The sequence below is a fragment of the Somniosus microcephalus genome, unplaced genomic scaffold (assembly GCF_052327205.1).
Source record: "Somniosus microcephalus isolate GS21.2 unplaced genomic scaffold, FLI_Smic_1.0 unresolved_chr1, whole genome shotgun sequence".
NCBI classification, from domain to species: domain Eukaryota; kingdom Metazoa; phylum Chordata; class Chondrichthyes; order Squaliformes; family Somniosidae; genus Somniosus; species Somniosus microcephalus.
The window spans coordinates 55,037,514-55,052,608 of NW_028225179.1; the positions used below are offsets into that span (position 1 = coordinate 55,037,514).

Consider the following 15,095-nt stretch of genomic DNA (forward strand, 5'->3'; position numbering starts at 1 on the left):
GGTTGGGTATTGGAGACGGGGGGCAGTGGGTGAATGGTTGGGTATCGGAGTCGGCCGTGGGTGAATGGTTGGGTATTGGAGACGGGGGGCAGTGGGTGAATGGTTAGGTATTGGAGACGGGGGGCAGTGGATGAATGGTTGGGAGTGGAGCCGGTAGTCCATGGGTGAATGGTTGGGTATTGGAGACGGGGGTCATGATTGTGTATTGGAGCCGTGGGGGCAGTTGGTGTATGTCTGGGTACTGGAGCTGAGGGAGCAGTGGGCGAATGGTTGGGTACTGGATCTAGGGGGCTGTGGGTGAATGGCTGGGTATTGGAGCTGAGGGGGCAGTGGGTGAATGGTTGGGTACTGGAGCAGGGGGGCAGTGGGTGAATGTTTGGGTATTGGTACCAGGGGGCAGTGTTTGAATGCTTGGGTACTGGAGCTGCGGGTGCAAGGGTGGTGCAGTGGGAGAATGTTTGAGTAATGGAGCCGAGGGCCGGGCGTGGTGCAGTGGGGGAATGGTGGTGTATTGGAGACGAGGGGCAATGGTTGGTTGTTGGAGCTGGGGGCAATGGTTAGGCATTGGAGCTGGGGGCAATGATTTGGTATTGTTGCTGTGAGGGGAGCTGTGTTTGTGTATTGGATCCGGGGGGCAATGGTTGGGCATTGGAGCCGGGGGCAATGGTTTTCTATTGGAGCCGGGGACAATGGTTGGGTATTATAGCTTTGGGTGGAGCTGTGTTTGTGTATTGGATCCGGAGGGCAGTGGTTGGTATTGTAGCTGTGGTGGGAGCAGTGTATATCTATTGGAGCCGGGGGCAATGGTTGGGTATTGGATCTGGGGGGCAGTGGCTGGGTAATGTAGCTGTGGTGGGAGCAGTGTGTATGTATTGGAGCCGGGGGCAATGGTTGGGTATTGGAGCTGGGGGGGTGGTGCACTGGTTGGGTATTGTAGCTGTGGTGGGAGCTGCAGTTGGGTATTGGAGCCGGGGAGTAATGGTTGGTATTGTAGCTGTGGTGGGAGCAGTGTTTGTGTATTGGAGCTAGTGGGCAATGCTTGTGTATTGTAGCTGTGGTGGGAGCAGTGGTTAGGTATTGGAGCCGGGGGCAATGGTTGGGTATTGGAGCCGTGGGGCAATGGTTGGTTATTGGAGCTGTGGTGGGAGTAGTGGTTTGGTATTGGAGCCGGTGGCAATGGTTGGGTATTGGAGCCGGGGGGCACTGGTTGGGTATTGTAGCTGTGGTTGGAGCAGTGGTTGGGTATTGGAGCTGGGGGGCATTGGTTGGGTATTGTAGCTGTGGTGGTAGCAGTGGTTGGGTATTGGAATCGGGGGGCAATGGTTGGGCATTGTAGCTGTGGGGGGAGCAGTGGTTGGGTATTGGAGCCGCGGGGCATTGGTTGGGCATTGTAGCTGTGGTGGGAGCAATGGTTGGGTATTGGAGCCGTGGGGCAATGTTTGGTTATTGTAGCTGTTGGGGGAGCAGTGGTTGGGTATTGGATCTGCGGGGCATTGGTTGGGTATTGCAGCTGTGGTGGGAGCAATGGTTGGGTATTGGAGCCGGGGGGCAATGGTTGGTTATTGTAGCTGTGGTGGGAGCAGTGATTGGGTATTGAGCCGGGGGCACTGCCAGGTGCAATATGATGGCCATTGATTCCGTGGCTGAAAGTGAAGAAAAGATGCAACGGCAGCTTGAAGGAATGTTGCTAAAGGAGAACCAGATGTTCAAGGACCAGGGAGGGGAGATTAGACAGGTGTTGTTTTCAGTGACGGACCGACTGTCCAATGAACATGAATTGCAGGACAAAATTAGTGCACCATCCAAGTGGATGCTCAGGCTAAAGTGAGGCCTCAAAGGGAGTTGCCTGTAGCATGTATGGGATATTCATTCTTTCCCCCAATACACCAGGGATTGGATGATATCAAGAACAACCTAATCCCCAACTTTGTGACAAATAAACAGCTGGCAGAATGGAAGGGGTCGACGTCACGCTTTCCATTTGTGAACTCAGGAGGTTGGGCAGAGTCTGGGCTACGTCTCACCCGTGCCATGGTAAACTGAAGGGTCTGGGAGGAATCATTCCTGCCCTGACAATGAAAGCGCCCCATGGATCCATAAAAGTATGGTCAGTAGAATCAGTTCTGATGTTGGAGGAGAAATTGCATTATGAATATCAACCTTTCCCACCGTACATGTTTCAAGTAAATGAAGGAAGGACAGCGACAGACATGGCAGGAAGTTCTTTAATCAAAGGATGTGTTGATATCACCTGAGAGAAGTTAATGAAACACTATGCGGGTTTTGTTTGGAATAAAGAAACTCCAAATTGCTGGCACAAGAGATAAACTAATGCTAGTTGTGTCGCACAGGGGCGCTATTGTGTCACTACAGCCGCAGCCTCTGTGAATACGGACCCCTCACCTGCCCTGTCACGCACTCCTCTTTCTGCTTTGAACCAACCCAGGTCACTAAGATAGTTCATGAGATCCTGATACCAGTGACCAAGCATGATGTTACTAACATCACAGTGCACGGTGATATGCTCTCAGACACTGACAAAATATTGATTGGATTTGGATATCCGCTGGATGCCCCTCCTCATCCCACGCACGACACTAAAACTAAAAGAGATGATAGAACGAACCGAGATCTCAGTAAAACACCTGCACCAACTACACCAGGAAAATGAAAACCTGCTAACAGAGCTAGAGGGAGTGGGAAGGAAATCACGGTGGGAGCAGGTCAATAACATCTCGATACACCCGTTGTTCAGAATTATTTCACAACTGTTAATTCTTTTCCAATGCTGTCTACTGGTCCTGGTCCTCATTGTGTACGTATTGCTTCGACAAAGCCTTACAAAAATTGAAGAGGAAAAACAAGGAGCCGGGTCAGCAGAGAGCTCTCTTAAGCCTGGAGTGTGGGGGAACTCAGGAATAATTATCAACCAAAGGGACCCTTGGAGCCGTGAAGATATGTTCGGTGTGCTGACATCAATGTAATAGTAATCGACTGTATACTCCAAGCAGAGCAACGGAAAAGACCGAAAGAAAGTTAATTGGCTCAGAGTGATTTCTCAAATTCTGGGTCTAAAGGTGGGAAATGTTAGAATGATTTAAGATGATTTATGTTAGAATGCTTTAAGATGATTCACTGGTCCAACTATCCCAGCGTCCTTTCACTTAGGTTTGCATTATTATACCAACATGGGAGATCCAAGCATATTCAACAGTAACTTTCAAAAGTGAATTGAGGTGTTCTGCAAAGCAATCACCCAATCTGTGTGTGGTCTCCCCAATGTCGCAAAGTCTGCAGCAATTAGAGTTTACTAAATTGCAAGAAGAAAAGTAAGTCGTTGTTTCACCTGGAAGTTGTGTTTGGGTCCCTGGACAGTGAGAAGGGAGGAGGTAAAAGGACCGGTGTTGCATCTCCTGCGCTTGCACGGGAAGGTGCCGTAGGAAGGGGAAGGGGTGGTGGGGTGATAGATGAGTGGACCAGAGTGTCGCAGAGGGAGCGGTCTCTTCTGAATGCTGAACGGGGATGGGAGGGGAAGATGTGTTTGGTGATGGGATCACGCTGGAGGGGGTGGAAATGGCGGAGGATGATCCGTTGAATGTGCAGGCTGGTGGGGTAAAAGTTGAGAACAAGGTGAAACCTATCGTGCTTCTGGGAGGAAGAGGAATGGGTGAGAGCAGAAGTGCGGGAAATGGAACGGGCACAGTCGAGAGTCCTGTCCACCATGGTGGAGGGGATTCCTCGGTTGAGGGAAAAGTAAAACATTTCGGAAGGTGGCATCATCAGAAGAGATGCGATGGAGATGGAGAAACTGAGAAAAAGGAATAGAGCCCTTACAGGATTCAAGGCGGGCGGAAATTTCATCAAGTTAGCTATGGGAGCAGATAGGCTTATTTGGTTGACGTGATTGGATTCAAAGGAGTATTAGTTCAATGTATGTTCAATACAAGGTCAGCCAGGCGGAGGAGGGGCTGGTGGATGGTGACTGTGTTGGCCTCCGTTCAAGGGAGAAGCGGAGGGCCCTCCTGCCGTCCTGGTGGCTGATGGAGGTGTGGAGGGAATGGGCGCCCACAGTGAAAGGGATATGGTGAGGACCAGGAAACTGGAAAGTAACTGTTGCTGTTTTTTTCAACCGCAGCTTTCAAATCACTGGCATTATCAATGGATTGGTATGTTGATGTGAAAGGAATTTGTTGAATTGTGTACAACTGCGAGTCGCTGTATAAATTAGCAGGGCGGTTGAAGGATTCGTGTTAAAGATCGAGGGTACGTCAGTTCATGTCGTTTCGAGCACTGCTGCTGGTGGATGTGATAATTCGTCCGAGAATTGTAACCATTGGAAAGGAAGTTTTAATATTTATATATCACATTTCCAGGCAGCGTTCCTACATTCACAGCAGGCGCTCTGCCGATTGACAGAAAATAGAAACAGGAGTAGGCCATTTAACTCTTCGAGCCTGTTCCGGCATTCAGTGAGATCATGTCTGCCCTGTATCTTAACTTCACCCACCTGCTTTGACTTCTAATCAATCCCCCCTATCTTGTCTAACAGAAAACTATCGACCTGAGCTTTACATTATTAATTAAATTGGCAAAAGGACGCGAGGTGAGATGAGATTGTTTTATTACTCAGACAATGAGATTGTTTTATTACTCAGAGGGTAGTTCTGATCTGGAATTCACTGTCTGAACTGTTGGTGGAAGCAGATCCGATCGCTGATCCACTGGTCACTTTCAGAAGGGAATTGGATAAATACTTGATGGCGAACAATGTGCAGGGCTGTGGGGTAAGTGCGTCATTCTATGGTTCTATGATGCGACAATCCTCTCCCTCAGTGACCTTGTGTTTTCACCGGTAAACATCAGGTCACGGCTTTAATTCCCGTCTGAGCCGGCAGCGACTTTCTCACCTTTAATGTGATGTTTCTCTTTTTCTAGCTCTATGATTCGCTCTATTTCTCTCTGTTTCTGTCGGTCTTACCATCTGTCAGTCTCTCTGTATGTCTCACTCAGCCTCAGTCATTTTCTGTAAGCTTTTCTAATTGGGTCTCTGTTTATCCCTCCAACTATTACTTTCTCTCCGTCACTCTCTCCATCGCTCCCCCACATCATTTTACTCTGCTCCTTTTAATATAACCCTTAAAGCGCTGGCTCAGTTTAGAGCTTGCTGATCCTGAGTGTGTGACGTGCATTTTAACATTCTTCCTTCAAAGGTGTTCGGTGTTGACGGGAGGTTTCCATGTTCTGTGGGCCAAAAGCCGAGGTTTTTTTTGTCTAGTTATGACCAGTCAGCTCAATTCGTTACTTGCCCAGCTGCTGTGCTTTTGCAGTTTAGCTGTTCACCATCTGTAGTTTTAGAAAATGTCTTTATCCTCTCACATTTTCAGTTTATGCTGACGTGTAGTTTGCTCTGCGCTGAAAACTAAACTTAGTCAGCAAGGGATTTATCGAATTTTCAAGCACTGCGCGGGTGGGCTCGTATCACCAGGTTGGCCGAGTGGTTAAGGTGTTGGACTTAGAATCCAATGGACGCGTGTCTGCGTGGGTTTGAACCCCACTCCTGGTAAATGCTCAGGCAAAGAAGTTGAAAGTAAAACGCTTATGATCTCTGCAAAGGATGGTGCCATCTTTATAATTCACCCTTCAAGACAGCGTTTCTTCATTTACAATTGGTGTACTAAACATAGGAACAGGAGGAGGCCATTCAGCTCCTTGATCCTGCTCGCCATTCACTGAATTTCTGTCTGAACTGTGTCTTAACTCCGTCCAGCTGCTTTGGCTCCAGATCGTTTTAACGCATGTCTAGCAAAAACGTACCCATCTCAGATTAACATTATTAGTTGAGCTGGCATATACTGCTATTTTGTGGGAGAGAGTTCCACACTGCTACCAACCTTCACGTGAAGAAATGCTTCCTAACTTCTTTCCCGAATGGCCTGCCTCTGATTTTACGATTATGTCCCCGTGTCCTAGATTCCGCCACCAATGGTGAAAAAAGGTTTCTCTCTATCTACCTTATCAATTCGTTTCAAAGTCTTAAAAACCTCAATCAAATCCCCAAAGCCTTCTATGTTCCAGGAAGTACAAGCCCAGTTTATGTAATCTCTGCTCATATTTTAACCATTGGAGCGCTGGTAGCGTTCTGGTGAATGTGCACTGCACTCCCTCCAAGGTCAATCTATCCTTTCTAACGGGCGGTGTCCAGAATTGTACACAGAACTCCAGACGTGGTCTAACCAGATCTCTGTATAGCTGTAGGATAACTTCCCCTCCTATATATTCTATTTTTTTGATTATTTTTGTACCTTACTGCTACATTTCAGTGGTCTGTGTACATGGACCCGAAACCCCTTTGGAACTCCACTGTTCCGAGCTCTGCACCATGTAATTATTACTCGGATCTACTTTTTAGGTCTAAAATGAATGATGATATACTTACCTGCGTTGAAATCCATCAGCCACTGTTTCGCCCATTCACTTAATCTATCAATATATCTTTGTAATTATATGCTGCTGTCTACACGACTTACCGTACCACCAACCTTTGCATCATCGGCAAACGTGGATATAGGAATTTTCTAAGTCATTAATAACTATAGAAGTGCTGTGGAGTATCTTAAACCAACACTCGACACAAAGTTTTCAGATCGAAAATCAAGTTGTCTTTATTACACCAGTGGGGAGACAATCTGCTCTGTCTTAGCCAGACTTCTCCAAATTGGTGCAGCAAGCCCTACATTTTTATACATTAAAACATCTATGTCCAGCTCATTCAAAATTCATTCCTACCACCTGATTGGTCCTTGGCCCATATACATCTTCACTGATTGGTTGCCTATACTGCGTTACATTAAAGTACTGCCTTTATTATCGGAAAAGTATATGCCCATTATCCCCCAAGCTGTTGTTGCACCTATGACCTCTGTTTATTCCAGATGGGGTCTCATCAACATTGTACTTCTGACTCATTGTCCTCCTTTCCTGCCTCTCTAGGCCTCTTTACTTCCAACTCATTGTTTTACTTTCCTGCCAGAACAGAGATAACATCCTCTAGGCCTCTTATGGTTTCCACATCTGACTATTTGCAATTGTCTCTTAGTGACACAGTAAACAGTTCTACAACTACTGCTTAGGTTATCTCAACTGCCAGTTCAGCAATTTAGAAAAAGCTTACTACTGCAAAGACCTATTAGATTATTCTCTTTATTACACCATTCAGTGAAGCTGCCAGCGGTGTCAGTTTAACTCATTCCCCGCTGCAATCCACCCTTTTGGTACTTGGCCACTGCCCAATGTAAACTACATGTATAAGCATTGCTGTGCCTCCTGCCCCATGTGGTGATCAGGCGCTGGTTCGGGAGGCCCAGCATACCCATCATATCGAGAGCAAACTTGTTTTTTCCAGCTCCTTCCGCTTCGTTTTAGCTCTTTGTTGGTCCGTTTCTTGTTAAAAGCGGTGCATGCTGCTATTCCCCATCCTATAGCCATGACTAACTGTACTGTCACTAATATATATGGGAAATGATGCGGATCCATGAGTGTATTTTGACATTCATTCCCCAATCCCACAGCTTCTCATACCACGGGACCTCCTGTAGCTCTATCTCTATGACCCTTTCTAATTCCCCACGGTCCCTTTGCAGCACTATGTATTGTTTCACCATCTTACTTAAATCCTCTTTCAATTCTTGCAGATCCTCTTGCAGGAGGGGTATTGCGGTCCCTACTGGTACTTCATAATTGACCAACTCTTTCTTTAGACTATCTGGCACCGTTAGCTTTATCTCCTCCCTTGAATGTACATACACCAATCTGGTGTATCCAATTGTGACAAGAATCTTTGGCTTAAAGCAGAAGTTAGGCATTGTGATTGCGCATACAACGTTACTATATTGGTACTCAGCCTCTGTAGTGGCTGTACAATACTCCCCTTCGCCTCTATATCCCAAGCAGGTGTGATGGTGATCAACATGTGATAAGTCCAACACACACTCTTCTGTCTTATTATAGGCACACTCATCCATTGGGCCTTCTCCTACTGGATGCGAGCATATCGTAACCGTGCCTTTCCTGTGGCATCCGTTAGGGAGTCTCCTCTCATAGTATCATTCTTCCTGATGGCATAGGTATCAATTGAATAGTATTGGAGTTATGCCTCACCCCTCACTATGCCTATGTTTGTTACCTGGTACTGTGAGTATGCAGCCATGTCTAGTCCCACCACTGGCATCAGGAGTACCATGCCTATCATTGCTGTCACTTCTGCTTTACATTTTTGTATCACTGGATATACTCTGGTTAACCCTTTGAGGGTACAAGCAGTCAGAGGGCCTGGATTCTGGCTCATGCCACAGAGCTGCGTGTTGTTAATCCAGTCTGGTACCTCGCCTCGCTGTATCTGTGCCAGATTGTGTTTAACTGTCCGGTGATCCATTGGCCTTAGGCATAACACAAGCCTCGTCCTACCCCGTCTTTTGTCTGTTCCTCATCTCTATGGTTTGGTTTGTTGATAATGCTAGCATGGTCCTCTATATCCTTGATTCCCTTGAGTAATTTCCTTATCGTATGTCCTCCCAATTCTGATCCTTGTCGAATCAAACCAGTTTCCTTCTCTAAAATCTGTTGTATTACCCTTTGTAGTCGTTCCACGCTACTTTGTACACCTTGTGTATCTAGGACATTAATGAATGATGTCCCCGTGTTTATTCCCGTGGGTATATCGGTTATTAAGCTCCTCTTAATCCTTTGGTGAAATGCAGCTTGTCCCCTAAAATCAGTAGCCCCTGTCACTTCAGCAGCTTGGTTAATGACATTCTTTATCATATATGCATTGAATTGTCTAGTTTTAGTAAACCTTTCAGAATATCCTGGCCATTGTAACATGGTTAAGTTCATTAGTACCGGTACAATTAAGTGTCTCACGCTATCATACCATTGTTCTCCCTCAGTGAATTTCACCAGTCCATTTTCAGACCCAGGCGTCAATTTCGGACACTTCTGTTCTTCAGGTATTGTTGTGATTGGGGTGTTGTTGGTTCTAGGGTTAATCCTTGTGGTGTGGTCATTGTTGTTGTTGTTTGCGGCATTCTAATGCCGTGTAGAATAGTCCATCTTATAACAATTTCCGCGCAGCTCAGGATATATCCTTCCCCTACTTGACCCAACACCTGCCAGTGTCTATTACATCTTAACATATTGCTGGCATTTATCATTCTACAGGGTCCGCATGGTTGTTGATCCAAGTTCACCCAGGTACCATTACACCTGTAACATCATTTTCCTTGTTTTTCACACTCATAACTGTGTGATATGCTGAAGTCTCCCGTGAAGTCGCCATTAGGGGATCTTAACTTGCAGGCCATTTCTTCCAGCCCGTTATTTGGACTTATAAATGCTGTCATCAGGGTAGGTATGAGAATCCATCATACGGGATCCATGTTTATCTGTAATTTAAACAGAGGTCTGACCGTCACCAGAGGTTAGCTCATCTCCGGTGTTTATTCCATTGTTTCTGTGGGATTTAAGATCAGATGGGTTATTGTTGTACCGTATTAGTTGTGTCCAATCTTTCCATTTCCCCTTTCCCCTCATATGTATACATGCGCACATATCAGTGGTCATGATAACCTCAAATGGTCTGGTCGATCTAGGTGAGAATCCCGATCACTCTGGCAATATTTTAATAACTACCTGCTCACACACCTTGGGTAGGGGCTCCGAGGACCCCTGTTTATGTGTTTTTTTTTATCTCTGAAGTCTTGTTGCTCTTTAACTTCTTGTTTGAGCTCTTTCAATTGATTATCCAATGTTTGTACGTATTTCCTAATTTTATCTTTTAATGGTCCTAGTCCCTCGCTACCAGATGCTACTCCTTCCGGCAGACACACTGCTCGTCCAGTCATTTGTTCATATGGTGTCAGTCCGGTCATCCTGTTTGGGTTGGCTCTCAGCCTCATCAGGATACACGGAAGGGCATCCACCGACCCCTGTCCAGTTTCGGCTATGGCCTTGCTTAAGGCTGTTTTTAGGGTTCTCTTTATTCTCTCTACCATGCCTGAGCTTTGCGGATGATAGGGGATATGCAACTTCTGCCTTACTCCCAGTAACTGACAAGCTTCTTTCATTACCTTTCCCGTAAAGTGGGTACCTTGATCTGAATCTATTTGCAACGGGACCCCCATCTCGGTATCACGTCGTATGCAAATATTCCGGCCACAGTCTGAGCACTACAGTAGGGAATGCTTCCACCCACTTTGTAAACTGGTCTATGATCACTAAATAGTATTTCTTCCCTCTACTGTTAGGTAGGGTTCCAGTAAAGTTTAACTGGAGGTTTTCCCAGGGGCCTTTGTGTCGTGGCTGGTGGGCTATTCTAACCTTTATGGGCCTACCTAGGTTGTGTTGTCCACAGATGATGCAGCGCCTGCAGTATCTTGCCACATCTTGTCACATTCCACTCCACCACCAATCTATACTTAGCCTACCTATCATGCCATTACGCCCCCCATGGTGTGGCTCATGGTATATTTTTAACAAATTCTCCTGAAAACAGAGAGGGGCTACCACCCTGTGATCCTTTTTCCATAGTCCATCTCTACCTTTGGCTGCGTCTCCCTTTGTCCACTGCTCCTGCTCCTCCATTTCGGTCTCCTCTTGGATTCTTTTAATGTTCACTTCCTCTGCTGTTATTCTACCTGCTGCTATTGGTGTAGGGATCTCTGTGTCCGCTGATGTTCTTGCTGCCTGATCAGCTGGCATATTTCCTTTCTGTTGCTCGCTCACTATCTTGCGTTGTGCCTTTATTTTAATCACTGCTACCTCTTCTGCTCCTTTTACCGCTTCTACTAGGCCTCTCACTGCTTCCTCATGCTGTATTTGTCCTCCTCCGGAGGTTACATATCCTCTCCTATTCCACGCTATCATATAATCATTCACTACCCCAAACGCATATCTACTGTCTGTGTATATATTTACTCGTGTTCCTTTTGCCAATTTCAATGCTTCCGTGTGAGTCACTAGTTCTGATCCATCTGGTTTACCTACCGGCCAAATTGGTGAGTTTGTGGTTGCTGTGGTTTCTTTTAACACTCCCTCTTTCAGTAACCCAGTTACTATCCTGAATACGGCCTCTTTGGCTGCTGGTTTTATCGGGTATCGTCTATGCGCCTTGTGCTCCAGTCCGGGTATCATGATAGGGTTAATTGTAGTTAGTCCACAGTCCTGTTTAGAGGTGGCCAATACTCCTTCTACCGCCTGGCATAGGACATAGGACGCCCCATATTCCATCTTGTTCCCAATCCCTTTAATACTACCGATCTTTATCAAATAACTGGCCATAATCCTGGTTTCAAATTTATCATCAATTATGCGCTTTCGTAATACAGTCTTACTTCGTACATCTATCACATGGTCCAGTTCACTTATTTTATCCACTCCTAAGATTGTTCCCTCTGGGTTATCACATGCCCATAACTGGAATGGGAGAACAATTCCTCCTAGTTCCAATAATTGTGTCCCACTTTTTGTAAGTGTGATTACTCTTCCCGAGCACTCCTTGTATCATTATTGAGGTTTTGAGGTTTTTGTTTGTGGGAGGTCCAAATTGGTTATAGACACTGATGCCCCTGTGTCAACTAACATATCACACTGCCGGCCCCATAACAGTGCTGTTAGATACAGACGGGGATCGGTGCCCGTACCGAGGGCCGATGCTACCTAGCAGGACTGTGACAGGGTTTTGATTAGTTCGATCAGTTGATTCTTATTGATATTGGCCTCGTCCGTTATCTTCTCGCTACGAGCTGCCTCTTGTTGTCGTGGGCCTTGGCCTTCCTTTCCCCCTCCCTTGGACCAACAGTCTCGCTGTTTGTCTCCAGGTTTATTACAGTTTTTACATCTGCTTCCTGTGTCTTTCCTAGTTAATGTGCACTCATAACTCTTGTGCCCAAGCCTATTGCATTTAAAACACACTTCCAACGACATTACTGCAGCTATCTGTTCCCACAAGGCAGCCACCTTAACTTTCTGCTGGTTGTCTACCTCGGTCGCCCATCTGAGCAATTCATCAAAGGTCTGCATGGTGACCAATCCAGTTTTTAGTATGGCCTGATGGGCACCACTTAGCCCTTCCTTGTACATTTTCAAAAACGCCAAATTGTCTCGTTGTGGTACTATTATATCTGAGTGGGCTACAAAACTAGTCCACTTCCGTTCTCCATAGTCATGGGCAGACTCCCCTTTCCCCTGACTAATTCCCATGTCTAATCCCCAGCTTACTGGTACTAATCCTATAACTTGTGTAACAGCAGCCCTAAATGCTGTATAATCCACATCTCGTTGCTGGTTTGTAGGGACAACATCTTGACATGTCCCCTCCCTATATTGTTGAGGTAATTGACGCAACATACCTTCGCTCATTTTTTCCCTCACTAGTCCATCAGCATCCCGGTTGTGGAAGTTGTGACATGTTCACATTTCTCTTAGTTTCTGCCAGAATATGGCATTACTCTATCGGAGCTTTAGTTCCGGTAGTATTTGAAGCAACTTTAATTTACCTCCTGGGGAGGAAGATACGTAAGTGGTTTATACCTGAACTGGTACTGCTGGGATGGATATGGTGCCTGGGGGTGCCCCTACCAGTATAGGCACCGCCGGGGTGCCCGGAATAAATTCCACCTGAATAGGTGCCACTTTTACATCATCATATGAGGGCAGAATTTCCCCATCATTATAGTTGGGGTCATGTTCAGCTACTTTTTAGCTCAGCGCATCCCAGTCTATCCTATCCTTTTCTACTCTTTTCACCTCTGATGGCGCTACTGGAGCTGTTGCCGTTACAGGTACTTGCGTACAATTTTGGCACCCTGTTTTGGTCCAAACTCGACCACGTCTGCTCAACTCATAATATGCATGAGCCACTAAAATGATGGTCTTTCTTCCTTTAATTTTGTTTCTTTAGCCCACCAATCTCTTTGTTTGGCTGGTGGGTCGTTCGGTTGCCAATCGTTATTAACAATCTTGTCATTGAATCTTTTATTTTTGTCTACTAAATAGCGTATCAGCAACCCCACCGGTTCCACCTCGAGTTTTTCACTTTCCATGGTTAATTGTTGTCAGCGGTATGTCCCGTCCTTTACTCTCGCAGAGTGAGATGGTACTTACAACTGCAGTTGTCAGAGGTCCCTCCCTTGCATTACTCTCACAGAGTGAGACGGTACTTGCAGCCGCAGTTGTCAGAGGTACCTCCCTTATTTACTCTCGCAGAGTGAGTCCATACTTGCAACAATTTTGTTCGGGTAATTTGTTGTCAGATGTATGTTTGCCACGACTTGCAACTGGAGTTGTCAGAGGTATGCTTAAACTTTCTGCACTACTTGCAACTCGAGTTGTCAGAGGTATGCTTTAGACTTTTACTCCAAAGTTAACGCACTACTTGCAACACATACCATGCCCATACTTCTACGCATTTCACCTGCACCCCAAGACCGCTTGACTTATCGATTCAAACCTGTTATTTCTTTGATTCCAAAGGGGGCAGTGGACACGAGACGGTGCTGCCTTGCCCTAACTGCATGTGGTTTTTAAAATTACTCACATTTTTGGCTCAGCTTCACTCGCCCATGCCTCCCATCCATGTGGGATCCTGTTTGTGATGCCAATTGTTGTGGAGTATTTTAAACCATCACTCAACACAAGGTTTTCGGATCGATAATCAAGTCAACTTTATTGCACTGTTGGGGAGACAATCGGCTCTCTCTTAGCCAGACTTCTCCAAATTGGTACAGCAAACACTACATTTTTATACATTAAAACACATATGTCCAGCTCGTTCAGAATTCATTCCTGCCACCTGATTGGGCCTTGGCCCGTATGCATCTCCACTGATTGGTTGCCTATGCTGCATTACATTAAAGTACCATCTTTATTATCGTAAACCTATAAGTCCGTTATCCTCCACGCTGTTGTTGCAACTATGACCTTTGCTTATGCCAGATAGGGTCTCATCAACATTGTACTTCTGACCTATTGTCCTCCTTTCTTCCCTCTGTAGGCCTCTTTACTTCCAACTCATTGTTTTACTTGCCTGCCAGAACAGAACTTACATCCTCTAGGCTCTTATGGTTTCCACATCCGACTATTTGCAATTGTCTCTAAGTGACACAGTATGCAGTTCTAACACTACTGCTTAGGTTATCTCAACTGCCAGTTTAGCAATTTAGAAAAAGCTTACTACTGCAAAGACATATTAGATTATTGTATTTATTACACCATTCAGTGAAACTGCCAGCGATGTCACTTTAACTCTCTCTCCACTGCAGAAGGAACCATTTAATTCATATCAACATTTATAAATGAGCCATGCTGGGACACCCTGGCAGGATCTGTGGGGAGAGGAAGGTAAGGTTAAGGTTTCAGCTCGATGACCATCTGTTCCTACAAATAAACATCATGCAAGTGTTAGTAGTTCTTTAAATAGTAAAAAAGAGAACTTGCACTCCTATAGCACCTGTCACGACCTTGGGAAGTCCCAATTGCTCACCAATGCTCAGTTTGAGTCCCAAAAGGACCACTAGTTTCCAGACCTCATTACAGTCCTGATCCTAACGGAGAAAGGAGCTGAATTCTAAAGGCGAGGTGAGAGTGATTGCTCTTAGCAGCGAAACAGCATTAGACCAAGTGTTGCATCAAAAAGCCCGAGTAAAATTGAAGTCAATGGAACCTGTGGGTGGAGACGGGGGAACGTCCACTGTTGGAGACATACCTAGCATAAAGAAAGATGCCTGTGGTTGTCAGCACCGGGACATCACTGCAGGAGTTCATCTTCACCTGCTTCATCAATGACCTTCCCTCTATCATAAGGTCAGACGTGGGGATGTTCAGTGATGATTGCACAGTGTTCAGTTCCATTCTCATCTCATCAGATAATTAAGCAATCCTGGCCTGCATGCAGCAAGACCTGCACAACATTCAGGCTTGGGCAGATATGTGGAAAGTAACAATCGCACTACACAAGTGCAAAGCTTCTTCCACAGCACCTCCCAAAACCGCGATCTGCACTTCCTAGAAGGACAAGAGCAGTTAGTGCATGGGAACACCAC

At 45.9% G+C, this 15,095-nt stretch overlaps 1 non-coding gene across 1 annotated transcript; it reads left to right on the forward strand.

Annotated features, from left to right (window-relative positions):
- The first annotated feature begins 5,480 nt into the window (after window positions 1–5,480).
- Window positions 5,481–5,563, forward strand: trnal-uag (transfer RNA leucine (anticodon UAG)). The gene has a single exon. It is a non-coding gene; the product is annotated as a tRNA-Leu (tRNA).
- The last annotated feature ends 9,532 nt before the right edge of the window (window positions 5,564–15,095 follow it).